Source organism: Peromyscus leucopus, chromosome 13, assembly GCF_004664715.2.
Source record: "Peromyscus leucopus breed LL Stock chromosome 13, UCI_PerLeu_2.1, whole genome shotgun sequence".
Classification (NCBI taxonomy): domain Eukaryota; kingdom Metazoa; phylum Chordata; class Mammalia; order Rodentia; family Cricetidae; genus Peromyscus; species Peromyscus leucopus.
This window is the reverse complement of record NC_051074.1, coordinates 35165310-35192452: the sequence shown is the minus strand read 5'-3', so window position 1 is coordinate 35192452 and position 27143 is coordinate 35165310.

The window sequence follows — 27143 nt, the reverse complement described above, 5'->3', positions numbered from 1 at the left end:
AACTTAGATAGGAAGCAAAAAAAAAAAAAAAATCACAGGTCAGAAGATAACTGAACGCATCAAAGGCACTAGCCATGCAACCCCAGTGACTCAAGTTCAATTCCCAGAACCCACATACAAAGCTGGACATGGTGTCAGTTACTTCTAACAGTGAAACAAGAAGCAGAGGCAGGAGGATTTCCTGGAAGCTCACAGGCTAGTAAACTTGGAACACAGAGCAGATGTGGAAACAAGAGAGACCCTGCCTCAAACAAAATGGAAGGGGAGAGGAGAAGCAACTCTTTTTTTTTTTTTTTTTTTTTGGTTTTTTTCGAGACAGGGTTTCTCTGCGTAGTTTTGCGCCTTTCCTGGAGCTCACTTGGTAGCCCAGGCTGGCCTCAAACTCACAGCGATCCGCCTGGCTCTGCCTCCCGAGTGCTGGATTAAAGGCGTGCGCCACCACCGCCCGGCGAGAAGCAACGGTTAAGAGCACTACTTGCTCTTCCAGAGGTCCTGAGTTCAATTCCCAGCAACCACATGGTGGCTCACAGGCATCTGTAATGAGAAGCAACTCTTAAAGTCCGCCTCAAATGTACATATGTGTACTGAAGGGTGCACATACACACATTAAACAAACAAACAAATCAATCAATCAATCAATCAATAAAACACATTAGGACCCACCTAATACTACTGACATTCAACGTCCTTTTGAATTGATCTGAGCTGAAGGAGGAAAGGCTGGCTAAACTTAGAAGATAATTCTTAGCCCAAGTTACAGGAGAGAGGTGGAGTCAAAATATACCTCTTCTACATTTTCTGATTTTCTTCATTTAAACAGTCCTTTGGTGCATGTAATATGTTTCTTTCTTTTTTTGAGAGATATGGATACTTTCATAACAGTACTAGAGAAAGCATAAAACAAACAATATTAACAAGAAAAGCACCCATGACCTCAAAAGAAGAATCACAATTCAAATGGATTTAAAAGCTCAGAAATAATTTTATGTCAAATTAAAGAGTTGTTTATCCTCATTTCCATAATGCTCTTGTTTTTAGTTTCCAACTATTTTAAGCAAGTTTCGAAGGCAGTTAGGTGAGTTGCTTGGAGCCATTATTGCAGACTAGTAATATATATAATCCTTGTACGCATTGCAGGCCACAGTTTACAGACATAACATTGTTGCCGAGTGCCATTCTCCAAGCGTAACAGCTGCTGTCCTCATTAGAACATCTGGCCCTGCTTGCAAGAGACTCCAAGACTGAGCTCTCGGACTGTTGGTGTTCCCTTCCGGGAAGGATGGAGAGGGTCACTGAGGCCACACCCAAGATTCCAATGACTCCTTCCTGTACCTCTCAGCTACTTGGCTCAACTGTACTAGGCTGAGGGGTCCGGGGCCCTCAGAAGGCCCCAGAAGAAGTCAGCTAATGTAGGAATCTCAATGTTTTGCAGCCATGGGAAAGCCATCATCCATGCTGGGCAAAGACTTTCCAATGTGACAACTTTGGCATCACCTGCTCTCCTCTGAGCAACCCCTAACCCATGCTCTGTGAAGAAGCACACTAAACCCCTTGATTCCTCAGGATGAACTTCGGTGGAACCAGACTTCAGTTTTGTTTTGTTTTTTGTTGCGACCTTGTAAGGAAGGGGCAGACATTTTGTATGACGTCTCAGGGAAGGAATCCTTGAATCTTATTTTTTGCAAATATGGAAAAAAATAAAATATTGATTTTTATTTTAGACAAAGACCAGAGAACTAATTTAAGACGGAGAAATGTATAACCAGGCAGAAGTTCCTTATAGACTATGAGATAGCCAAGTTCAGCAAGAAAAAAAAGCAAACTAAAAATTCGTACATCATAAGGAAACAAAATGTTAATAGCACACAAAGAAAAGTATGGGGAAACAGAAACAGAGATAATTTAGGTAATAGGGATATTTGATAATATCTAGAAAAGCTGCAATGTCCACATGCGCCTTCTTGCGGTTCTATTACAGATTTCTCAGTCGGCGCCAGACATTTTCAAGATTAATTCACTGTGTCACAGCTGCAGTGGCCAAAGGATGGAAACAGTATTAATGTCCTCAAAAATACTAAAGGAATAATTTGTGTTAGAGTCATAGAAGGCAACATTCCGTAGCTGAGGAGGAGAATGAAAAGGCATTAACAATAGACTGCCGAGATGGTTCAGTGGGTAAAGGCGCTTGCCAGCAAGCCTGACAACCTGAGTTCGATACCTACATGGTAGACTGAGAGAACCGACTCTCTCAAGCTGTCCTCTGAGTTTTGTACATGTGCGATGGCACACGTGTGCACATATAGAAATACACACTAACAACACATTTAAAAATTAGCTTGATAGGAGCAAAAGAAGACAAAAAAGATAAAGCCAGTACCTGGGAGGCAAAGGTCAGCTGATCTCTGTAAATTAAAGGCCAATGTGATCCAGATTGCAAGTTCCAAGACATCCAGGGCTACATAGAGAGACCCTGTCTCAAACAAACAAACAAGATACAGAAAATTCTATGAAGTAAGATTGTATATAAAAGGTTAATACATATATATATGTATATATATGAATATATATCTGCTTATACATGTAAATAAACTCCAAATAACTAGACATTAATATGGACACTTATCCATATAGGCAAAAGAGAGAGTACAGGTAAGCATTCTTGGCAGTTTTAAAGAAACATATTTTAACCCACAGCTACAGATCATTTTTATAATTTTCTATAATAATTCATAACTGGAAATCCAGGGAGTCCTGAATGAATACTAATCGGCACTTCTTAGTCCTGATGGTATTGGGCCCTGGGAGTTTGCTACATTTAGCTTTAGAGTTTTCATTTATTTCAAAGTGATTTTAATTGGACTCTTTCATTACAGAGCCTAAGGCTTTCTCAAGACCTCAGCTCCAGCCTTCTGTGTGTGTCTCACGAAATAAACTGCAGAACCTGTGTGTTCTTCATAGACCAACACATGCCAGCTTAGATACCATATGCATGTGCTTTGGGGAGGCTGCGCTCAGCAGTGCATTCAGAATTCCAAGCTTTACAGAGGTAGGATTGGAAGAGTCTCGGTGCTTTCCTGAAGTCTCACGTCCATTCTGTGCCTCCTGTGCTCCATATAGCCCTTATGCTTCCCACTGCCACTAAATGATTCTCTGTCATTGGTGGCCACCCCTCAGCTTAATTTGTTCCTGGCTGTGTACCTTTTGATGTTAATGTCTACTTTTCTTTGCTCGCACTTGCTCTTGTAAAGTCTGAGATGACCTGTTTAACGAACACCCCTGGGAATTGTATGTATGTAAATCCCATGAGAGCAGAGAACATGTCCATTGTGTTTTCTTGGCTGTATTCTCTACTCCAAGCACAATGTAGGTCAATCAATACATGCTGAATTAGTGGAAGACTGAGCTAGGGGTCCCAGGGAGATGCTTCAATGGGTAAAAATATCTATAAGGACCCGAGTTCAAGTTTCCAGAGCCTATGGAAAAGCCACATGCCTAGAGCTCCTATGGGCAGATAGGAAGTGGAGACCAGACAATCCTTGGATTTTCCATGGTCCAACTATGTTTCAGGCTTACCGAAGTCATCCTATTAACACCAACACCTTCTCTAGCTGTGTGTCTTAATAAAGCTTTACTTTGTGGAAGCTACTAAAACAAAATGCCACAGACTGGGCAACTTATAAACAACAGAGATTTGTTTCCCACAGTTCTGCAAGATGAAGTCTAAGTTCAAGATGCTAAAAGGTTCAACATGTCAGTGTCTCCACTTATCCAGTGATGGATCACTGGGAAGTTCCTAGAGCTTGACTGTTGTAAGTAGCACCATAATCATGAAACTGCTTTGTCTCTATAAAGAGATGACTTCATCTCCTTTGGGTGAAGGGGGATGTCTCTGTATTTAGAAGAGAAACAGTGAAGTCAAATAGGAGAAGAGCTCATTGGGAAGAGGGAGGGGCCAGCAGAAACAGGAGAGCAATAAGAGAGGGATGGGGAATAATATCCACAGCATGTGTATACATATGTAAAATGGTCAAAATTTTAAAAAATGATTAAAAACGGAAAAGAGAAGCAGGTCAAATCCCATTTCTATGCCTCTTTTGAGGGGGTCTTGTGTGCAGGTGGTCACAGCTGCAGCATGTTCACGACTGCAATGGCCATGTCATACCCAGCAGTCAGTATTTTATGACACCCATCCCATCCTCCGACTCTGACATTCGTTCATCCTCTCCTCCGCAATGTTCCCTAAGCCTCGGAGAAGATGATGTCGATGTCCTGTTCGGGGCTCAGCAGCCAACAGCAGTCACTAATTGTCTGCACTTTGACCAGTTATACATCTCCGCTCATGGTGACCAGAAAGGGACGGGGAGCACCAACCAGGTATAGTCTTCTAGGACATGCCACTGGTCCCTCCAGCTAGACTCCCACTTACTGAAGTCTTTACCCATCCGAATAGCACCACGGCTGTGGGGCACACTCCAAAGCGCATGGACTTTGGGGGATATTTCAGGTCCAAAGTACTACAGAAAGGAAATGGGTTTATTCACAAGGCTTAACTAATGCGCATCATTTTATTTCTTTGTCATGTTTTTCCTGTGGTCTTATGCATTTTAAGGTTGTACTCAATTGTTTTGTGTTTGCTTGTTTCCTCTGATTTCTTGGTTTGTTTATTTTGAGACAGGTCTCACTATATAGCCCTGGCTGCTCTCAAACTCACAGAGATCTCTCTGATTCTGCCTGCCAAGGGCTAGAATTAAAGGTGTGTACCAATACACGGGGCTTTCTTGTTGTTTTTGAAGCAGAATAATGTAGCCCAGGCAGCCTTCAAACTCACTATATTCCCTCGGATGACCTTGAACTCTTGATTTTCCTGCCTCTACCTCTCAGTAGCTTCGAATATGGGAATGAGCTCTCACACTTACCTTAACCGGTTTAGCAACAAAGGCTTTGGGAGATGAATCCTATTTGAGGAGGATTATTTATCCACTGGATTATTTAAATTTATTCCATCATAGCATCAAATATCATAACTAAAGTCAAATTTCCCACAAGCAGGACATTTACACTATTGGTAAGCTAAGTGATTAGACAAATGGGTGTCCCAATCTGAACCAATCAGATGATAGTATGCAAACTACCCAATGCCGCATTTCCAGACTAGACCCGTGACTATAACAAGCGTGGAGAAGAGACACAAAAGAGACCTCAAAGTACTGAGGGATGGTCCCCGATGTCTCATGTTGGCCAAACCTATATGTGGATCTTAACTCTATGTACAAAAGAAAGAGTTAGAATTTTGTGACTTCTTAAAAAACCATCTCCATTTTACATCTCCCGGTCTCCCTTCATTTTCTAGCCTCACGTAGTCTGGCGTCATGAGACTGCCTGCCTTGTATCTGAGTCTCCTACGTGAAGTCATTTGCACTCATTTAATTAATTGACCCAGTGAGTGCTGCTCAAAAGAAAAAAAAAGGACAACTCTCACATTCTTTTCTATTAGATAATTGCACACTGGCACAATGACCCTATAGAGTCCATCATTCACAACATTATTTATTAAGAAGTGGAAACTCCAAATGAATGATGATATATACACACCGAGAACTACTTATCTTTACATCACTGGATCACTTGAAAGACATAAAGAACTGCCACCAAGAAAGACAAAGTCACTTCACATGGTTGCTGCTCTTCCCTGACTGACCCTTAGCTTTTTCCATAAAGGCACCATTTATGGCAGTGAGTCCCGGAACCCACGGGAGTTTTATGCCCAGGGGAGCCACATAAGGCTTTCATACTTGCGTTTAGCATGACTGAAGGGCATATTAACATCAGTAACTCTCAGCCACTATGACTTCGCTGCATCTCAGTAAAAAGAGTATAAAAGACTTTTTCAGAACGCAAGTGAAAGCTGATCAGAAGACCATCAAAGGGAAACTCCACCGCCAGCACGTCTTTATTGTGTTTTAAGCCCCTTTTCTTGGCGTGTTCACCATTAACTAAATGAACGCATTTCAAATATTAGATGTTTCTATTCACACCAAAGAGTCCCTTCTCACATAAAACTTAAATTGAAATCATCTTATGTTTAATAGAAACAGACACATATTTAAAATGAGAAGAGGAGGGAGCAGAAAGCCCATAAAAATGGATTTTATTTTTATAGGAAGTAGAAGCAGAAGAAAGTTATTTTTAAAGAAATTGCCTAATTGATGGGATTCTGGGTGATTTTACTCACTTCTTTACACTTATCTGAATTGTTCAATTTTCCTCCAATAAATATTTTACTTTCATAATAAAAAAATGTCAAATAGTGGGCCAATCATAAGAAGTTTATTTAATGAACACGAAGGAGGAGCAATTGGGTTTTACTGTGTCAGTCAGATCTCTCCTCATCTGGTTAGGGTGAGGGGGCCTAATAAAACTGATCCCTGAAATACTAGCATTGGTCAGTCAGGGTACTTCTCTGAGCCTCAGTTTCCCCACACTTAAAACAGGGCAATTAAGTAACTGTTCTGACAGATTAGCAAAGATTAAGAGTATTTAGGCCAAGCATGATGCTGCATGCCTGTAGTCCCAGCATTTGTGAGGACTGAGGCAGAAGAATCATTAGCTCAGGGTAACCTGGGCTCAAGGGTGAGTTCAAGGACAGCTGGAGCTATATAGCAAGATTTTGTCTGAAAACAAAAATTAAACAAAAAGCAAATACAAAATACAAGAAGAGGGCCAGGGATGTGGCTCATCCAGTAAAGCACCTGCCCTGCAAGCCTGACATCGGAGTCTGGTCCCCAGACTCCTGGAGGGAGGAAGCAGAGAACTAACTTGACAAATTTGTTCTCTGATCTCCGTACATGTATTGTGACCGGTCCCTCTTCTACGCCCCGCCCGCCGACACACACATACACATACACAGACACAGACACACACACACACATCCACACACATCCACTGACATCCACACACACCCATCATACACAGAAACATACAGACACACACAGACACACACAGACACACATGCACACATACACAGATGCACACACCCATACACACACACACAGACTCACACACCCATACACACAGACACACATACACAGACACACCATACACACACACACACACACACACACACACACACACACACACCATAATAAAGTAAAATAAACTTCGGAAAGTATCTAGCAAAAATCCTGGAGGATGGCAAGTATTCACTATAGCTCATTTATTAATGATAATTCCACAGTGAGGCCAAAGTATGCATTCATTTATCCAGCTGGCTTAGAAAGCTGTTTCTCCTCCTCCTGTTCCCCGGCTCCCACGCCTTCTTACTTTCTTCTTCTTTTCTAAGACTGCCTCTCCAGGGGAGCATGCCTGGAGTGCCTTACCCCTTCCCCTAGTGAACTAGAAAGTTTCGGATCTTTAGAGAGTTTATGATTTTGAGGTGTAGTAGAAACATCTACAAGATTTGAGGCGTACCCAAAGCAGGTGGCTAATCAAGAACTCCCAAAGAGGTACGAATGGCCGAGAAGTGGATGATGTGCCAAGCCAGGGGCCCATGGTCCCTGCAGGCCAGAGAGACAGCACCGGAAGGTGTTGAAAAGTGGATGATTGCCGACAGCTGAAATATTGTATTTCATCCCAGCAGTGCAAATATCCTACAGAAAAAGCTGCCCACGAGCCTGACCTGGACCTCAGGGCAGCCGAATAAGCAGATGCAGCTAGGCGGAGCAGCTGTGTGCTCAGCCACCGTGTTAAGTAGCTTTCTACCACTGTGTCAAAATGCCTGAAGAGAATCAATTGAATGATAGAAAGGTTTATTTTGGCTCCACGTTTCTGAAGTGATATAGTCTGTGGTCAGTTGGCTCCATTGTTTCTCCTCCCCCCCCCCCCCCCCCCCCGCCCCCGGGAGCTACTTGCTCTAATTATGTCCCACCTCCTACAATTCCCAACACCTTCCAATAACTAAATGGACCCTCTGCGAATGTGGAAGCTCCAATGCTCCAGTCCCTCAAAGGCAGGGCCTTTGAACACAGGGAACTGGGGATAAGGTTGGTAGTACATGAGCCCTGGGAATACATTTAGAAATTGAAAGCAGCTAGCCATGTAAGTCAACAGGCCAGCCTTACATGCAAGGGGTTTAACAGCACCTACGCCTACACTGAATTCAGGCCACCAGTGGCTGCTTTACTTCAACCTCTGTTTCCAATCCTATGCATTTCTCATTTGCTCCCATAACCCGGAACCAGAGAAGGGAGCTCTTGACTACACGATTTCAGTTTAGCTAAGCTGACCTCCACAGAACCCTGGCAAGTAGCCTTCTTGGGTTCAGGTGCTTAGATTCACAATGCAAGTTTTGATTTAAGTTCAGCTAATGCCTGACATCTTCGGTTCTGAATTACAGTAGCGTGATTTAAAAGCTATGTTTCTTCTTTTCAGGGGACCTGTATCAGTCACTGAATTCCATCACATCTGTCTCTCAGCAAAAAAGCCAACTGCTTGGAGGTCTCCATGAAGGGCATCTCTCCACTTACTCCCTACATCAGCACTTTTCCAATAGAACCATCAATGGCCCCTATTATAGGGTATGACCTATAAGTCTAGGCCTAGACCAAAGAGAGGCAATTTACATTCATAAAAAGACTCAAATGATGTGGATACTGATGCAGGAGCCAGAGCTTAAAAACCGCTGGTCCTTGTACAGGTGAACGGTATCGGGCAGCCTCACCCAGGGAACTCTCAACTTCAGACAACTATCACTGCATCAGTATCTTCACCTGGGGTGGAGGACTTGCATATTACTTTCTCGTTCCTTTGAAAAAACATCTGACAAAAGTGCCGAGAAGAAGAGGTTTATTTAAGTTCCTAGTTTGACAGACAGTCCATCATAGTTATGGCAACAGGATGAAGCTGGCCACATCACGACCGTAGTCAGGGAGCAGAGAGAGACGAATGTTGGCTCTTAGTCGCTGTTGTGTTTTGATTCAGTTTAGTACCCCAGTCCACCTAGGATTGCGCCACTCACATTCAGTGTGGATCTTCAGATCTCACCTTCACATACATCTCTGGACATATCCCATAAAGTTGACAATCAAGACAACATCACAAGGTCATCTCTTGTCAACCTGATACTCAAATGTTTAACCTTTAAATCATAGAGCTCCACTCTTTGTCCTCAGAGGATCATAGAATCTCACAATGCAAGATACATTTAGTTTATCTAGAAGAGTAAGTAAAAATCTTAGAAGCTCTAACTTTGTTGGAATACCCCTAAATCCAAAGTCTTTTCAGAGACTGAAGGCAATCATCTTCTACCTGTAACCACTTATAAGAAAGCAAAACACCATCTCCATTAAGTTATTATGGTACAGAGCAAACATCTCCACCCCTAAAGGAAGGAATGGGGTCACATCAAAGAAAGACCAGACCAAGGCAAGACCAAAACCTAGCAGGATAAACATCAAATCCTGCAGCTCCATGTCTGGCATCTAAGACTTATGGTGGAATCATCTGGGCTTCAAAACACTTCGGTAACTTCTTTCATCCAGTCCTTTAGCACATACAGCCTCTCTCTTGGGCCACCTTCATATTGTGCAGCTTTCATTAAGCAATCTTTCATGGTCCTAGCATCTCCAACATCCTAGATTCTCTATGGCTAATTGGCCTTCACTTTCTCAGCTTCAAACAATGGTCTCTCAGGGCCTCCTTGGTGGGATCCTGACTTTACCACACTCGGTGGCTCAGTGGGATCAGAACACAAGCCCGCCGGGCGGTGGTGGCGCACGCCTTTGATCCCAGCACTTGGGAGGCAGAGGCAGGAGGATCTCTGTGAACCACTTTAGTGTCATCCTCTATTCAGGCCCTTCACTTTCAAATGAATTCGCATCTCACAAGTTGAACCGTTACTATGTGTTGAACCTCTTGTCCTAGTGAGAGCAGTGTGTCTTTCTTTAAGGATGGTAATCCCTTTAACATGTATGTGCTTTCTGCACATACCATTTGGTTCACATCCTTAAATATGCCCCCACCCCTTCTCTTACCAGACTTTACATTTTTCACACCTTTCTATTTGCTCCTTGTAGATCTGATTAAGAACAGTGAGCAGTAGCCATGGCGCAGCTGTAGTCTGAGTGCTATCCTGTCTGGAAAATTGCTCTGCTAAATAAATCATTACACAAACAAAATAATTACTCTTGTATTCATGCTCACTCAGGTTTACAGGACACAGGCAGAGCGCAGTCAGATTCTTTGCCAAAGCACAGCTTCTAGCCCAGTTCTCAGTAGCATCCTGTTGCCCTCTGAAACACACTGTTGCATTTTTCTCAGCATTCTTGTCTTCCAAGCACTCACCAGCATGGTTCATTCACCTCTGCTGACAGCATTCCAGGGCTTCTCTAGCCTGAAGTTCCAAACTCTTCCATAGTCTTCTCCCACACTGGTTCCAAGGGCTCAGGGTTTTCACAGCAACACCTCACTTCTCAGCACCAATTTTCTGTGCTAGCTATTTACTCAAGACTAGGACAAGAACACCTGACTTATATAGCAACTTAAGGAAAGCAGCGTTTACTTTGGCCCACAATTGGAGGACACAGTCAATCCATCATGGCAGGGAAGGCATGTTAGGAGGAGTCTGAGGCAGCGAGTCACGTGACATCTTCAGTCAAGAAGCAGAGAGATGAAGGCAGGTACCTTCCTGGTTTCTCCTTCTTATTCACTTATGCAGCCCAGGACTCTAGCCCAGAGTCATCTAAACCCAAGGCTCTTTTTGCCTCACTTATTTCCCTCTGGAAATACCCCACAGACAGACACACCAAGAGCTGTGCTTCTGATCATGTTGACAATCAAGATAAATCATCATAGTATGTAGTTTATTTCTGAAAGGTTTTATAAACAATCGTGACATACTCGCCTACTTAAAAACTACGATATCATAATTTCCACAGAGTTCATCTCTAGTATATTAATAGATGTTATCAGGAAAATGATACGTGACTTTTGTCAACAAATACAGTGTGAATTAGAGTCGGCTATTTGGAAGCAGGCGTCTAAGTAAGACCTAGCTGAAGCCGATACTATGCAGCAGTTGATAGTGTCAGATAGCGTGTGTTGGACTGTGAAGAAGATGGCTTTGTTATTGCTCCCATTTTTGCAGATGAAGAAGCAGCTACTGGGAGCTGAAAAACATGCCCTAGGTCATGCAGCTCATAAGTGAAAGTCAAGGCTAAAACCTAGGCTCTCGAGCTTCAGAATCTGAGCTCTTGGTCATTATGTTGTAGTGATTCACGCAGGCTCTTAGGGACACAATAGGCTTCGGGCATCTGCCTCTGAAAGTGCATGCATCCTTTCTCAAACCTGAATAACTGTGGAGCACTTCCCCACATTCTTGTTTAGTTCGAGAGAGCTCTAAGAATTGGCATACTGGAAGACATTCTGAGAAACATCGCCTTAGTTACTTAAAAAGAAATCTGTTATTGGATTCAACTGGATGGTCCGAGAGTCCTTTAGGCATTTAAGCAGAAACACGACATTTTTGTTGAAGACGTGCACTTAGTAGTTGGGATCTAGGGAGCAGAGTTAATCTGTGAGCACAGAAAACCTTGCCTCATGGAAAGCACAACCACGTTGTGGCAAGATGTGTCTGTGGGATGATGGAGAGAAGATTCAACAGTAAAGAGCCCTTACCGCTCTTAAAAGGACCTTGAGTCCCGTTCCCAGCACCCATATCAAGTAACTCACAACCTCCTGTAACTCCAGCTCCAGGGGATCTGATGCTCTTTTTGGGCCTCTGTGGGCACCCACACATACACGGCATATAATCACATAGACATGCCCACGTTCATGCAAATGAAATTAGCTTTAAAAAATTAGAGAGAACTCACGTCGTGGCTGTGTGGCTAATGCTGATGATTGGCTTCGTTTTGCTCCCACGGACACTATAAGTCATATATGCCTTACTCCTGGCATGTCACTGATCTGAGAAGCAGGCGCCACTCTCACAAGCCTGGGTATTATTAGCGTTAATTAATACTTTAAAAAATGTAAATCAGAGACCAAATATTTCTGGTGAGCAATCATGTTGGTGGGGAAGAGGGTGGGAGTGAGGCTCGAAAAGAGTTGCGGAAAATTTATCTCACAAAGCAAAATAAAATTACAAAAAGGGAGCACTTTCTCTTAGCATACCGAGAAAGTGTGCATTAAGTTGTCAAATAAAGACCAAATCATGTTTCTTATTTAGATTTTCGGGGAAAATTACACGACAGCTTAGTAAGACATCTTTCACATTCGATTCTCCCAGTGAAGTAGAGAAGGTTATTTTTGCAGAAATAGAGAGAGAGAGCCCGCTGGTTTTCCCAAGGGCTCTTCTTTCTCCTTTGATATTCAAATCCTAGTCTTTTGAAGGCTGTTCCAGTGCGGGCCTTCCTCATCCATTTTCCCTTATTTAGTTGTTAACCATCCCCCTCAGCCCGCTCCTCATGTGCCACTGGTGTGTGATCCAAACAGTTAACTAATATGACTTTCATGTACTTGCTCCGTGAAGCCCCATGCCTTCTCCAGGCTTCCTGGTTTCACCCTGAGATGCCCCCGTTGTACGGTACAGCACAACCGTAGGAAGATCCTGACGGAAGACTTAACTGTTGAGGACAGGTGCTGGCCTTGGGCAAGCTGACATTGCTTAGTCAATGATTTCCTGCAGGCTGTGTTTCCTCCTACCACCCTCTCATCCTGTCCTGGGATTCCACTGCTAAGTTCAGTTGCTAACCACCCTGTATAATTCCACAGTGTGCATATTGGGGAAATGCCATTATCCACGTCTTCATTGATGGCCCTTCTTATTTTATTCCTCATTTTATATTTCCTATTGGATCTCTTTTATAAAAGCTTTGCTTTATTTCCTTTTCGTACAACAAAAACACAGCACTTTTTTTTTGCATGACACAAAAATGTTAAGTCAATAGTGCAAGTTTCACATAATCTGCTCCTTCCTTCTCCTGCGCAGTGTCAGGACTGGAAGGTCCTGATCGACACCCTTCACTCTGCACTGACTTTGAACCATGTACACCGATTCATCACCTTTCACCGTCTCCATCTCCAGTTGAGCCTTGACACACTCAGTTTAAGAGTGTGTCTGAACTCTCATCCTCCTGCTTCTATTTCCCAAATATTTACATGGGTCTTTACATTATTGAAATGCAAGCAAGGTCCAGCTGTCAACAACTGGGACATCCTCATCTGCAGGAAAGGAAATATAAAAGGATTCTCTCTAGTTCTTTGTCCAAAAGGCAAGTGAGAAACATTTTAACAAAGATATGTAATCCTCACAGCTAATTATGATTTTTCTCATTTCAGTTTTAATTATTTTTTTTTAAACCACACTTTTCTTTCATCCCTTATGGCAGTTCCATTGTTATTAAAAGTGCCGCTCTATTGTGCACACCCTCTATTCATATTCATGAGGTCAAGACCATTCAACCACGGTAATTGAGCAGTCTGATTGGCTGAATGTCCCACAGTGGTTTGGAGTGATACTGATTAACAAAAGGCACCAAAGCCTCTGCCAGGATAAGAAGGGTAATTATGTAGGACCCTAAATGGGGACTCCAATCATTCGACAATGCCCATCGGACTTGCATAATATTAGTACATTATCCATCATCTTGCTATGATTAAGGAGTATTTAATTATTCCCTTTTCTGGGGGATTATCCCCCAATAAATGTGTCTTATACCTACCAGTTCAGCACAATTGTTTTTTCTAGGTTTCCTAGAAAGAATTTCTGTATCCAATATGAAAGAAATAGCATGTCTAAAATGACAATCATTAACATTGGTCAAATATTATTAGGAGTGCTTTTGTACATAACGATGGTGGTGGCTTGGATATAGATGGCTTCACTGTGGGCTTGGTAAAGCAGGACTGTCTTTTATCTCATTATTCTTTTTATTGGGGGTCTAACCCCCACTCAGTCTACTGCACTAGGGTCCCCTAACCTGTGGTACAGCATTTAACTGATTCTAGATTTCTGATTCCTTCTCTGTAAAACGAGAGAGGTCTGGGAACTGGCTCACTAGCCATCTTCCGCCTTTAGAACTGTGTAAATGAATGTCAATTTAACTGCAGGAATAGGACTTTCATTAAGATTCTGCAACAGACATGGTGCATTGTACAGCAGTCTTTAAAGTGGAGTCTGTAAGCTACAAGAAATGTGGAAAACGATTTTTCTGTGGTGGGGAATAAATGCACTAGAACTTGGTTCTTATTTTAAAATATGTCTAAAGACTCTATTATATATTTATGTTTTGTATCTATGAAGATTTAGGAGCACTTCACATGAGCCAAAGACTATGCTTAAGGACTTTAAAGTTATTAACTTTAAAGGTAACTGTGAAGTACCTTTCTAGACTCCTATTACTGATAGGACACAGAAATTATGGATGCAGCCTAAGGTTATGCAAAGTTGGGAATGTTTAAATAGAGAGTTAAGTAAGCATGAGTTCAGACTAGGTCAGCCTCTTACCTCCTCACTATGCAATATTAGTGGAAGAAAATAATCATCAAGGTAATAAATGATCATGAAACAGGAAGAGTGGCAGACATATTCGAAGATGATCATCTTGCCTGCCCCTTACTTGACTCATGGTTTTCATAGTTATATATGATCCGCTCCCTTTGAATAAGGGCAGGACCTGTGATTTGCCTTTAATGAACAGGGCACAGTGAAAGTGAGGGAACAGGACCCTGCAGAGGTGAGATGTGCTAGCAGATTCTTTCTCTTGGTGGCTTTGAAGAAGTAAGGTGCTATGTTATGAATTGGCCATGTGGGATGTGAGCAGCCTGTAGGAACCAGAGTGGCTTTCACCCAACGGCCTGCAGAACACTGACACTCATTCCTATAAAGGCAATGAATCAGATACTGAAGACATGTCCGTGAGAAAAAAACATGCTGGTGAGTGGGGAAGTCATTCTTCCTCAAATGCACTCTACAGAGTCCTCATCTCCAGCCACCTCACTGCTTCCCAACTGTACTGCACCAGACTCCTGACTCCCCAGAAACTGTGAAATGGTGAAGACTCATTGCTTAGACCCATTACATTGTGAGAACTTGCTGCACACAATGGAAAGCTATTACAGGAAGTAGCTGCTTATTTGTTTAACCTAAAAGGGTGAGCCCCCCTCCCCAATACCCTATGTAAGTTTCTCTCTCCAACCAATCAGAGAGAGAGAGAGAGAGAGAGAGAGAGAGAGAGAGAGAGAGAGAGAGAGAGAACAGTTTTGATGTGCTATGTTTGTACCATTGAGAGCCATGATAAGTACCATAACCAAAAGCAACTTGGAAAGCAAAGGGTTTATTTCAGGTTACAGCTTGTAGTTCATCACCCAGGGAAGTTAGGGCAAGATCTCAAAGCAGGGACCTGGAAACATGAACTGATGTAGTGGCCATAGGGAAATGATGCTTCCTGGCTTACTCCTCATGATTTTCTCAGTCTATTTTCGTATACCATTTAGTACCAGGCACCCAAGAGTGACATTGCCCCCTGGGGGATGGGCCCACCCACGTCAATCATTAATCAAGAAAATACCCCATAGGCTTGCCAACAGGCCAATCTGGCGGGGGCATTTTTCCAGTTGAGTTCCCACTTCTCCAGGGACTGTAACCCGTGCCAGCCAGCACACCAACCTTGAAGTAGGAACAGGGAGGGCTTCCACAGGTGAAGTTTCTGTCTCCCTCCTTCTGTCTTGTCGGTTTCTCCTCAGCCAGTCACCACAGCAGCCCGGGGAACCTTGGAAAACGTTACCAAGAGTCATCTCGGGCCTCTGCTTTGCTCTTGAGGACCAGGTTGCCAAGGGGAGATCACAGGAAACCTCAGGGTGAAGACTGCCTCATGCGGAGGAATTTGCACAGCTACGGCATCCACAAAGGCAGATGTGAACAGACTGCAGCATGCTCTCCACCACCAAGGCTTTGGAGAACACGGGTTTACAAAAGCAGAAGTAGAGAGATCCCACTGGAAGCGTTAGTCTGCTTCCTGGGTGATGTTGCCACATCTGTCTGCAGGAACTGCTGTCACCTAAAGCCCCATGGTGTTGGGGTGTTGACACTTTAGAGACAGTGCAGAGTAAAGGAAGATGGCTATGCATCTGAAAAATGCCTAAGAGCTAGAGTCATAGGGCCAGGGGAGTCCATAAGCAGAACAGTCTCCCAAAGAAATTAGGTGTTCCAAGAGACAGGCGACAACTTGCCCAATGAGCACTTGAGTCACTTTAAGTCAACATGCATACAGAGCTTTTGGTGGGGAAGCTGGAAAGTATTGTTTTTAACTAGAAACATACTTAAGTAAGTAGTAAAAGAGCATGGTCACAATTTACCTAAAATATCAAGCGGATAAAATCTCTCGGATCTTAGAACCAACATACAAAGTTGTGAGAACTCTACAGGCTACGACAAGTCTGGTGGTTGCCGGACGGAATGTCAGATGTACATAGAAATTATCATTACAAGATACAGACTCAAAATGATGGGAATGGAGCCATCACAGAGCTGTCACAGAAGAAAATTCACTTGTTCCCAAGAGCTGGTTTTGTAGCTGTAAAGAGTTTGTCACACAGGGTCCTGAAGACGATTCCCTAGGCAGAGTCATATGAAATCACTAAATCTCAAGGTCAAAGGAATTGGTAGTCTTCTACAGTTTATACAGATAAGGGATTAACCACCAGCTACTTTATGATGGCCACACTGGAGTCTCTTAGACAGTGGGACAGCCTGTATGTTCTACTGACCAAAAGAGACACACTCAAGAACTCAATATGTGAGTATTGACCCTCAGGAATATCCACTGTTACAGAGAAAGTTGAGGATTGTTCCCTCAGCGGGCAGGGCTGATCACTTGGAAAAGAGGGTCTAAGACTTAATTTATGTAAAATGTAACTAGAGAGCTGGAATCTCTAGGTGGGTGGTAGAATGCTTGCTTACCTGGCAGTCATGAAGCCTTGTGTTTAGGCTCCAGCACCTCAAATACACACACGATTGTTTTGGGGGAAAGGAGTGTATCAGAGCCAATGGTGCTGGCACAACTTAGTATTCCTAAAGAAGAGAATCCACTTGTTCCTCCAGGCAAACACTGTAAACCCTCAGAGTCTACATACCGGGACGGGAAAGGATGTACGGGGTACACACACACTGTTATGACTTGGCATTCCAGAGAGGCCAGAATAAAGATGGTGGCATGGGGAAAACTGACTGCTGTCATATATGAATGGCGTGAGTGGTTTTTAAATTATTTGTTAGTTAATAAAAATCTAAAATAAGATTAGCACAAGCTTTATTTTACTTTCTACTTATATACATGGTTCCTGAAAAAACATATGTGTGCTTGTATTCTCATTTTGTGTGAGGGGTTTTTACTTAACTGCACTTGAATTTTTTGTTTGTTTAATGCAAAAGCTTTGTTCAATCATTACAATGAGTGAATCCAAACAAAGACGACTCTTACTTTTTGTGATGCACTGCAGTGTATCAGCATGGCAAACTCTTTAGTGTGTGTGTGTGTGTGTGTGTGTGTGTGTCTGGCTTTCTCTCTATCCTTACAAGCACAGGAAGCAGTGGTGGGAAGACACTTAGGAAGATTCTGACACCCTGTGTACTCCTGCATGTTACTTGTTGGTACCTGTAGACAGAGTCAACATACTCTCATAGACCATGAGCCCATTCTGAAAGCTTTAGACCAGTATCATGGGGGATTTCCTTACTGTCTCATTCCAAATCCTATCTCTAGCCACAGTCAGAGTGGTCATTGACACCAACAAAATATAGGTACTTTTTTTTTGCTTTGTTCTATAATAACACCCAAACTTCCCCATTTATCATACTATCACATGACAGCGTTGATAGTCTACCACATACTGGCAACAACTGGCCCGCTGACTCAGTTCTGAGATGGATTTTGCGAAGGCTCCTGGGCATAGAATTTCAGCCAGTGGTATATGTAATTGTGTATTGTGCAAAATTTGAGTTAATCGTTCTGTGATTTGTTTTTTTTTCCATTATTTGACATGGAGTTAGACTTGTTTATGTCTGTCTTTTTTTCTTTATTAGTACTTGTGTGAGAGGACCAGGTACAGTGGCTAAATTACTCGAGCTGAAGATTTAGTTCCAAGGATCTGTTCAGCTCACCACAAATGAGTCGACCCTTTTTACCTTTCCCTATTTACTATGTTTTTGAATATGTATATGAAACATTTGCATGTTTCAAAGGCTAAAACCATAAAAATATACACTGAGACATCTCACACCAATCCCTAGGCCCCTTTTTCTTGTGACCACCGCCCCCAGAGTTTAAAGCATTTTCAATTAAAATCTGAATTGACTTTTCTGTGTTTATTCTTGCATATTTAGGTGCCAGGGTATAGATATACAAATTTTCTGTGTTTTTATTTTCTCTTCTTTCTTACATAAAGTATACTGTCATATGTTATTTCTTTTTGTGCTTTATTATGTGATTTAGTAGTATATTTTAGAGAGTTTTTTTTTTATATTAGTTGATGGTGATTTTCCTCTTTTTCCTTGTAATAGTCAAAGAACCACATGGGAGCATAGCACATGAGCATATGTTTGTCTGTATAGAGGAGTCTACAATGAGGAAAGAGAAATAAGTGCCCAAATGGAAGCGAAAATTAAGCACTAGAATTGTTAGCAAGTGCAAATTCATTGCAGCTGCCTCTGGAATGTGCATTCTGGTAGGAGCCACAGGATCTGTGATCTAGGGGTATGAGCGTTGCTCGTGCTTTTGCTCTTAGTTATTTGCAGAAACAACAGTTGAGGCAGTAATTTGAAATGCAACCATTCACATAAAGCTAAGTCTTCAAAATAACTGCATCCTTCATGACACAATAGACAAGAAAGCTGCTTCCTACAGGTGTTGCCTCTAGCTAGACAACAAGCAATTTAAAAAAAAAAAGGCATCATCTTTGTAGGACAACTGAGAAAATCAATTTATGATGTTAAAAAGAATTTCCCTGTTCATACTGACAAGCAGGCTCAAAGTCACAAAAATGAAAACAGTATTGGAAGGAGAAATCAATAAATCAATAGCTTCACATATGGAAAAATTTTTACTTAACCACTTACTTTTTTTTTTTAAAAAAATTCAATTTTGTGTTTTTTATCCACTGTGTATGTCTTCTCTCTCTCTCTCTCTCTCTCTCTCTCTCTCTCTCTCTCTCTCTCTCTCTGTGCATGCATGTGCATGAGTGTGCACACGTGTGCATGTACAGGTGCATGTGTGCCTTGGTGCCTATGTGGAAGTCACAGGACAACCTTCTGGAGTTGGTTCTCACCTCCCACCTTCTTTTGAGGTGGGGTCTCTTGAAGATCTGGGATCAGAGGAGGAGAGGATTTAGCATCAGGAGGGCGAGAGGAGGATGGAGAAGAACCCACTGTCTTGACCATGGTTTAGAAGGTAAATTCTCAGTGTTAAGTGATGACTTGGCTTTGGGACATGGAAGGAAAAGAAGAACTTGCTGAGATGAAAAGATGTTAGATCTAACCAGAGGAGCCGGCACCACACTCCACACACACAGGCCGAATTCTTCTTACCTCTGCTTAAAATACTGAAATTCTCGTATTTCTTTTAAATGCACCATACGTATCCTGCCAGACCCAAAGAATACCCACATTTTTTTCCATTTAGGATAATTTATATTCCTGCAACAAAATCTGCCCTTTACAATTTCTCTTAATTATTTCAAGGCTAGACCTACGCAGGCCTGAAGGTCCACTGGTGAAGGAGGGTATCCAGCAATGTGACCCTGGGAAATTGAGTTCTGATTCACTTAGACACCGAGGAATACAGCAAATATAGCAGAGCACTTCCTAGCATTGTCAAAATCCTCTTAAAATGGCAAACAGCTTCTCCAAGGACCTTCAAGTTCCTCTCCCTAGTGGCAATGACAGAAGCTTCTGGGCCCCTTCAATTGGCAGCTGCCTGGCCTCCTGCTCCACGTGGAAGCCAGCTGTGCTTATTCAATTAATTTCTTTACACATAGCAAAATAACTCATCTCCTTGGTGTGCCTTTTGACATTTTAGGGCTTCAGCCCATGTTTTAAAGAGGAAAAAAAAATACTCTTGAAGGATTTGTTCACATACAATCAAATCCTTAGAACGGCCTTCACCATAAAAGCATTTAGGTCATTTTTTTTTATTTCTATTTATCAACAGATTAGTGACCCTTAGTACCCTTATAATCTATTCACTTTAATAATCTGGCATTAGTTTATACAACTGTTTCTCTGTTGCGGTCTATGGGGGTTTTAATGAAAATGTCCCCATAGGCTCAGATGTTTGGATGTTTGGTCCTCAGTGGGTGGCCCTGTTTGGGTTGGTTTAGCAGCTCTGGCCTTGTTGGAGGAAGTACGTTACTAGGGGGCAGTCTTGAGGTTTTAAAGCCCTGTGCCATTCCCAGTGTGCTCTCTCTGCTTGGTGACTGTGGCTCAGGATGTGACCCCTTGGCTCCTGCTTCATCAGCCATGCCTGCCATCTCCTGCCTCTGTTCCATCATCATGGACTATAAACCTCTGGAATCATAATTCCATATAAACTTTCCTTTCTATGTGTTGCTTTGGTCATGGTGTTTTATCACTGCAATAGAAAAGTAATAAACATACCATCCTCTGTGATAACAGTTTTTTATAAAACAGGCATCATCTCTGGCTCAAATATTTCTCAGCGGTTCCCCATCTGGATTAGTTACTTTTCTGTTGCTATGATAAAACATCATGATCAAAAGCATCTTACAGAAGAGTTAATTTCGGCTTAAGCTGCTAGAGCAGCAGCTCTCAATCTGTGGGTTGCAACCCCTTTTGGGGGTGTGTGTTGAATGACTCTTTCACAGGAGTTGCCTAAAACCATCAGAAATATCAGAGATCTACATTACGATTTGTAACAGTATCAAAATTGCAGTTATGAAGTATCAATGAAAATAATGTTATGGTTGGGGGTCACGACAACATGAGAAACTGTGTTAAAGGGTCACAGTGTTATGAAGGTTGAGAACTGCTGTGGGATGGTCTTTCTGTACGCTGTGAATATGTGTTGCTGCTATTGGTTAATAAAGAAGCTGCTATGGCCTATGGCAAGGCAGAATAGAGCCAGGTGGGAAATCCAAGCAAAAGAGACAGGAAGAAGAAGGGCGGAGAGAGCCAGACGCTCCCAGCTGCAGCCAGGAGAAGCAAGATGTGAGAGAACAGGTAATGCCACAAAGCCATGTGACAAAGCACAGAGTAATAGGAATGAGTTGAGTTAAGTTGTAAGAGCTAGCTAGCAAGAAGCCCGAGCCATAGCTCAGTTTGTACTTAATGTGATCCTCTGTGTGTTTATTTAAGACTAAACAGCTGAGGGACCGGGCGGGACAAAAACTTTCTCCTATAGAGAACTACTGATCTAGAGGGAGCATCCACAGCAGAAAGGAAGGCATTGCAGAAGGTGATGGGGGGCAGGAAACTGAGAGAGCTCACCTCATCCTCACACAGGAAGCGGAGAGTACAAACGGCAAATGGGGAAAGACTAGTTCAAAGCCTCTCATAGCCAACCCCACAGTGGTGCCCTCCCTCCAGCAAGGCTCCCCCTTCTAAAAGTTCCATAACCTCCCTCAAAGAGCACCACCAGCTGGGGAAGAAGTGTTCAAGTACACGAGCCTGTGGGGGACACTGCTCATTCAAGCCACAACACCGTCATATTTGGGATGGGAGTGACGGACTACAAGACTCCAGGTGGTCGGATACTTGGTTATCACTTCTGTCACATCTTCCCTTCTCTTCCGAGTCTACAGTAATCCTGCCACCTTGTGTCCCTCTGGGAGTACAAGATGCTCCCACAGAGCTCAAGGTTTTCCCAGTTCTGCCTCCTTTACTTCCCCTCTACTGATGTATTTATACTGCTAATGGTAAGTATCACAAACATTCACTAATACCTGGTTCTGTTTATGCTAGGTACAGATTTCTCTAATGACTGACCAGTGAGCAGCAAGAGTACGTCACTTTAATGTGCAGATGAGCTGCTGTTTGCTTCTTCAGCTCTCCACTTTCTTATTATCATGGTTAGGAAGGCCACGTCCCAGAAGCAAATGGAACCCCAGCAGGCACGCATTATTGCACAATGGTTACTTTCATGCTCACCAACCCACACTGGACACCACTGTGGATGAGAAATAAGTTATTCTTTGTTGTTTTAAGACAGAGAGTTTGTGGTTCTTAGTGGCCCCCGCATAGCCAAGAATCTCCCAAAGCGTGTATCCCATTTGGATACTTGCTTGAATTTTGTCTTGTCAAAGAAGTCCTTCCTGATTTTCCTATTCAAAATAATAGACTGGTTTCTTTTTCTTTATTGATTTGCTTTCATTACTTAGAATGAAATCTATGAATTAAGGGACTTTCATTTGTTCACTAACAGATGACCCAATATCAGGATGAATATCTAGAATATTGTGGATAGACGATACCTATTAGTTGAATAAGTAAATATTTATCACAGTAAATTGAAACAGGATAGATAAGCATAATTTAAAAGATCAGTCCCAATTGCTTCTTGTAGTAATTATTGCTTCCATATTTTCTAAATTATATTATACTCATATATTAACTTGTGTGTAAATATGTCATTTAAAATAAAATAGAAGTCCTTTTCAAATAAATTATTTATAATTTTTGTTCCCATTGATAGTTTCCATGTTGTTTCAAAGCATTTAAAGAGTTTTTACACTTTTTGATCACTAAATAGTGTTCACCTTTTACTCATTATGAGTTCTTCAAGTTCAAAACCTGTTATTTATTCATTTCTATTAATATTTGCTGCATGTCTGTCATGCAGTGGTCTAGAGATTTACCATTAAGAGAAAATATAGAAATTCATGTTAAAGTTCTGAGAGACAAGCTGGGTATGGTGTCTCTGGTAGCCTGAATGTAATTGGCTCCCATAAGCCCATAGAGAGTGGCACTATTAGAGGTGTGGCCTTGTTGAAGTGTGTATGAGCTTGTTGAAGGAGGTGTGTCACTGTGGGGATGGGCATTGAGGTCTCTTATATGCTCCAGCCACAGCCGGTGTCTCAGATGACTTCCTGTTGCCTGCAGGATCAAGATGTGTCTCCTTTTCCACTCTAAGCTCCTTCCAGCACCACATCTGCCTGCATGCTACCATGTCCCACCATGATGATAATGGACTAAACCTCTGAAACTGTAAGCCACCCCAATTGAGTGTTTCCCTTCACAAGACTTGCCATGGTCATGGTGTCTCTTCACAGCAATAGAAACCCTAACTAAGACAGTGTCCCAACACTCAGGATATTAAGGCAGGGGGATCATGAATTCCAGCAAGTCTAGGTTACATAATGAGATCCTGTCTCAAAATTAAGTTAATTCTGAGAGACAGATAATAAATATGAATAAACAAAAATATTTCAGATGGCACAGCAAAAAACAAACAAACACAAACAACCAAACAGAAACAAAAGAACAATCACAGTGATGTAATGGAAGTGGGGGTGGGGTGGGGGGAGCACCACCCATCCTTTCTTGGGGCTTTTGAGACTGATCCAAATACAAACAGGAAGGAGTTACGAATATATATTGCAAAGAGAATTCTGTGCACATGGCGCTCACAGCTTGCCCTGATTGCCATATGACTAGCATAGCTGAGCTATGGTCATGGGAGAGGACTGTGATAAAGAACGGGAGACACATATTGGATGCTAAAGATTATAATAGGCCAATTCTGTTATTCAGCAGGAAGTACAGTTTCAAAGGAAACCCCCAATGTGTGCAGTTTTCCCCATTTCAGTTTCTACTTATACAGCATCCGACAAGATGCACTGAATCCAAGCCTGAGCCCCTGGAGCATGTTAGTTCTTTTACAAGGCACCGATAGTTGGCCATAAAATGGTTAGCTCTTAAAAAGACTTTCAACAGTTCAGCAGCCTGTCTGACATGACTTTAAATGTTAATGAAATGTTTCAGAAGTCCACTGTTTTTAAGGCTGCTTGGAGTTCAAGGAACTTCTTAAATATCATCTCATTAAAAAAAAACCCCAGCTTTCAGATTAACTTACACAGAGAAAAATCTGTCACAGAAGACCTGGTATTTGAGTTAAATTCAATCATTATTTTCTTCTGAGAAAGGAGTGGGATTGATTCTATACTCAAGTAGTTTCTTGAAATACCTCTCTTTCCAAACGAAAATATATCTGTGGAAATAAAATTCTTTAAAGCCTGTAATTCAGAAGTGAACTTTTATGAAACACTTGGCACTGTGGCCGTGAGTCTAACTGGAACATCTATAACCATAGATCTTGGTTGGTTAGCAACTACGGTGACCTGTTTGGATAGGTCTGGGGTAGCAGAAATTGTGTTTCTCAACACTCCCTGTACCTTCAACTCGAGACAGGTGGAAGGAAATCAGATGTACTTTCTGTTAATTGTTTTTGTTCCTATTTTGCGTGTGTGTGTGTGTGTGTGTGTGTGTGTGTGTGTGTGTGTGTGTGTGATGGTGATGTAGAAGCCGGAGGATGAAGTTGGGTTTCAGTCCCCAGGCACTATCCACTTTTAAAAATTATTCTTATTCTTATTTTTATTAATATTATTGCAGCAGAGTCTCTCATTGGTCTGGAGCTTACCAAGTTGGCAAGATTCACATGGCTCTGCCTCCTCAGAATTGGGATACTAAGCACATACCATCACATCTGTGTGTGTATGTCCATACTTTTGTCATTTTTTTTAGAAAAGCAATTTGCTGCTTCAAATGACTGGAGCCTTTCCTGTGGGAGCAATACACACAATCGGTTACAGTTTACAGGAGACATACCTGTCATTCCTGTTTCCCCAAGGAATTTGCTGACCAAATAGAACCTCTATTTCCCCTTGTGGCTTGGCTTGATTTTGCTTCTATGATGAAAGTGCTGAAGGCCATCCTCATTGTCCCTTGCCATTTAATAAAGGGAATAATTGCCAGACGGCACAGACCACAATGCTAAAACCGAGCAAGGGCCTTTTCAATCATGGTTCCATGCATTTCAAGCCGAGTCCCTGCTGTAGAACACTGGAGAACAAGGTGTAAATCAGTTTTAAGAACATAGTTCTGCATTCAAGGCATCGTGCTTTACAGCTCCCGAATGACCTCCATCTATCTTCCTTCACTGTGAAGGTGTATAATTGAGCTAAATAGAGACTAGAGTAATGTGGCTTAGAGTGGCAGTTCCATTGCTGAGACTTAATAGTGTAACTGCTGCATGCTTTTTTTATCCTCTGAAATGTAACAAAATAGTCAAGTAGACCCAATTCTTCAGGGTGACTCTTGCTGAGAGTCTATATTTTAAAAGAGAAATAGGTTTGATAAGCAAAAAAAAAAAAAACAGATAAATCTCTGTATAAAAGAGTTCCCTAAATACAATTATACAAGCTGGAACAGAAACCAATATGATACACACTGTAACCTGCACTACATTTTGTGGGAAATCATTTTTAAGCCATTATTTTTATTAGGCAATGAACAGCTGCCTTTCAGTCTCTTGAGGGGTGGGGGAGTGATAGCATCCCTCACACCTGGTGCTTCGGGGGTGGGGGTGGGGTGTCTTTTTTTCCCCTGTGGCAAGAGTTTGGTTTAGTTGTGAAATTTATGAAACTATTGCTGTTAGAGACTTCTCTTTTTCCAAGAAGTTGACTTGTAAATGGACACACACAGATGCGCGCACACACACACACACACACACACACACACACACACACACACTTAATTGCATTTATCAAACTTCAGTCACCAAATTATGTGCAGAGACCTATATGGCATAAAGACATAAAAAGAGCATAGTTATCTCCCTGTGAGACCGCCTGGGATTAGAGTATTGACAGACTACTGGGAGTGAGTCTCTTCCCATGGTCATTTAATACGAATAATCAAAACTAGCTTTGCGTAATGGCAGCATCATAACCAATGAGGTTTATATGAGGTGCAATTATTGCTAAATACATAGTCAAAACTACATAAAAGATTTTGGGGACTCTGAAGTCTCTATCTGTTCCTACAACCAGACCTTAAAACTTTAAAACAACAAGATGTCTACAATGGAAAGTACATTCTGGCTCATCCAATTCCACTGTACAAAACTTTCCTGGTCAATATTCAAACCCCTCTATGAGAAGAAGATTATTAAATAATAGCAACATCAGCTAGCACAGGAAGTTTTTTTTAGCACCCAGAAGAGTTTTTAAGTCCTTGATAGTATTGACTTCTGTCTCCCAATAACCAGCTGTTCCAAAAGGGCAGGTATGCAGAAGTGAATGACTGAGATTGGAGTTAAGACGGCAGAGCCAACACTACCTGAATCCTGTCAGTGTAGAATATGTATCAGATGCCTCAACTGGAGCAGAGTCAACTGGGAAAGTCAGGCTGTGTGATGGAGGTGTCTGAGGACCCCCCCACCCCCCACCCCCGCCAGAGTTCATTGCTCAGCACGGGGTCCCAGAGGATGTGATGGTGCGTCCTGTCTGATGTTGAAAATCAGGTGATGTCCACCAAATCCCTACAAGCCACCACTTATTCCACTGATAGGACATAGGGGATCAAGGTCAGAGTTATTTTTACAACAGTGCCTTTGGTCTGTTGTTTCACTGTGTAGTCTTTACTATGATGTTACAAAAACAAAGAGTGGACCAAGCTGTTGGCAGATAGGCATCGGTAAAGTAACAGCACCCGGCACTGGGTTCTTCCCTGCCACAAACTTACAAGGCAGCTTAGCAAAGCAGTAAAATTTAGAGATTTTGATAAATCTCAGTCATGTGTGTATCCATAAATATATATATATAAATAATCATCATATACTTAGCCATTTAGTCCCAGCCATTTAATACTTTTTTTTAAATAAAATAATAAAGTCAAGCGTATGTACAAAACATATATAAAAGCAGCACAAATTCCTCAAGGAACAACACCCACGAGGTCACCTTAGTTACGAGTTTAACTAGCCATATTTTTCACAGAACACCATCTTTATAGACAAAACTGGATATTACATAACTGTTATTTGAAATGAGCCTACCACTCTAAGGAAATCTACTGGTAATACTAGTAATAAAATTCAAGTTTCTAACACCAAATAAGAATACTGGAAAGCATTGTT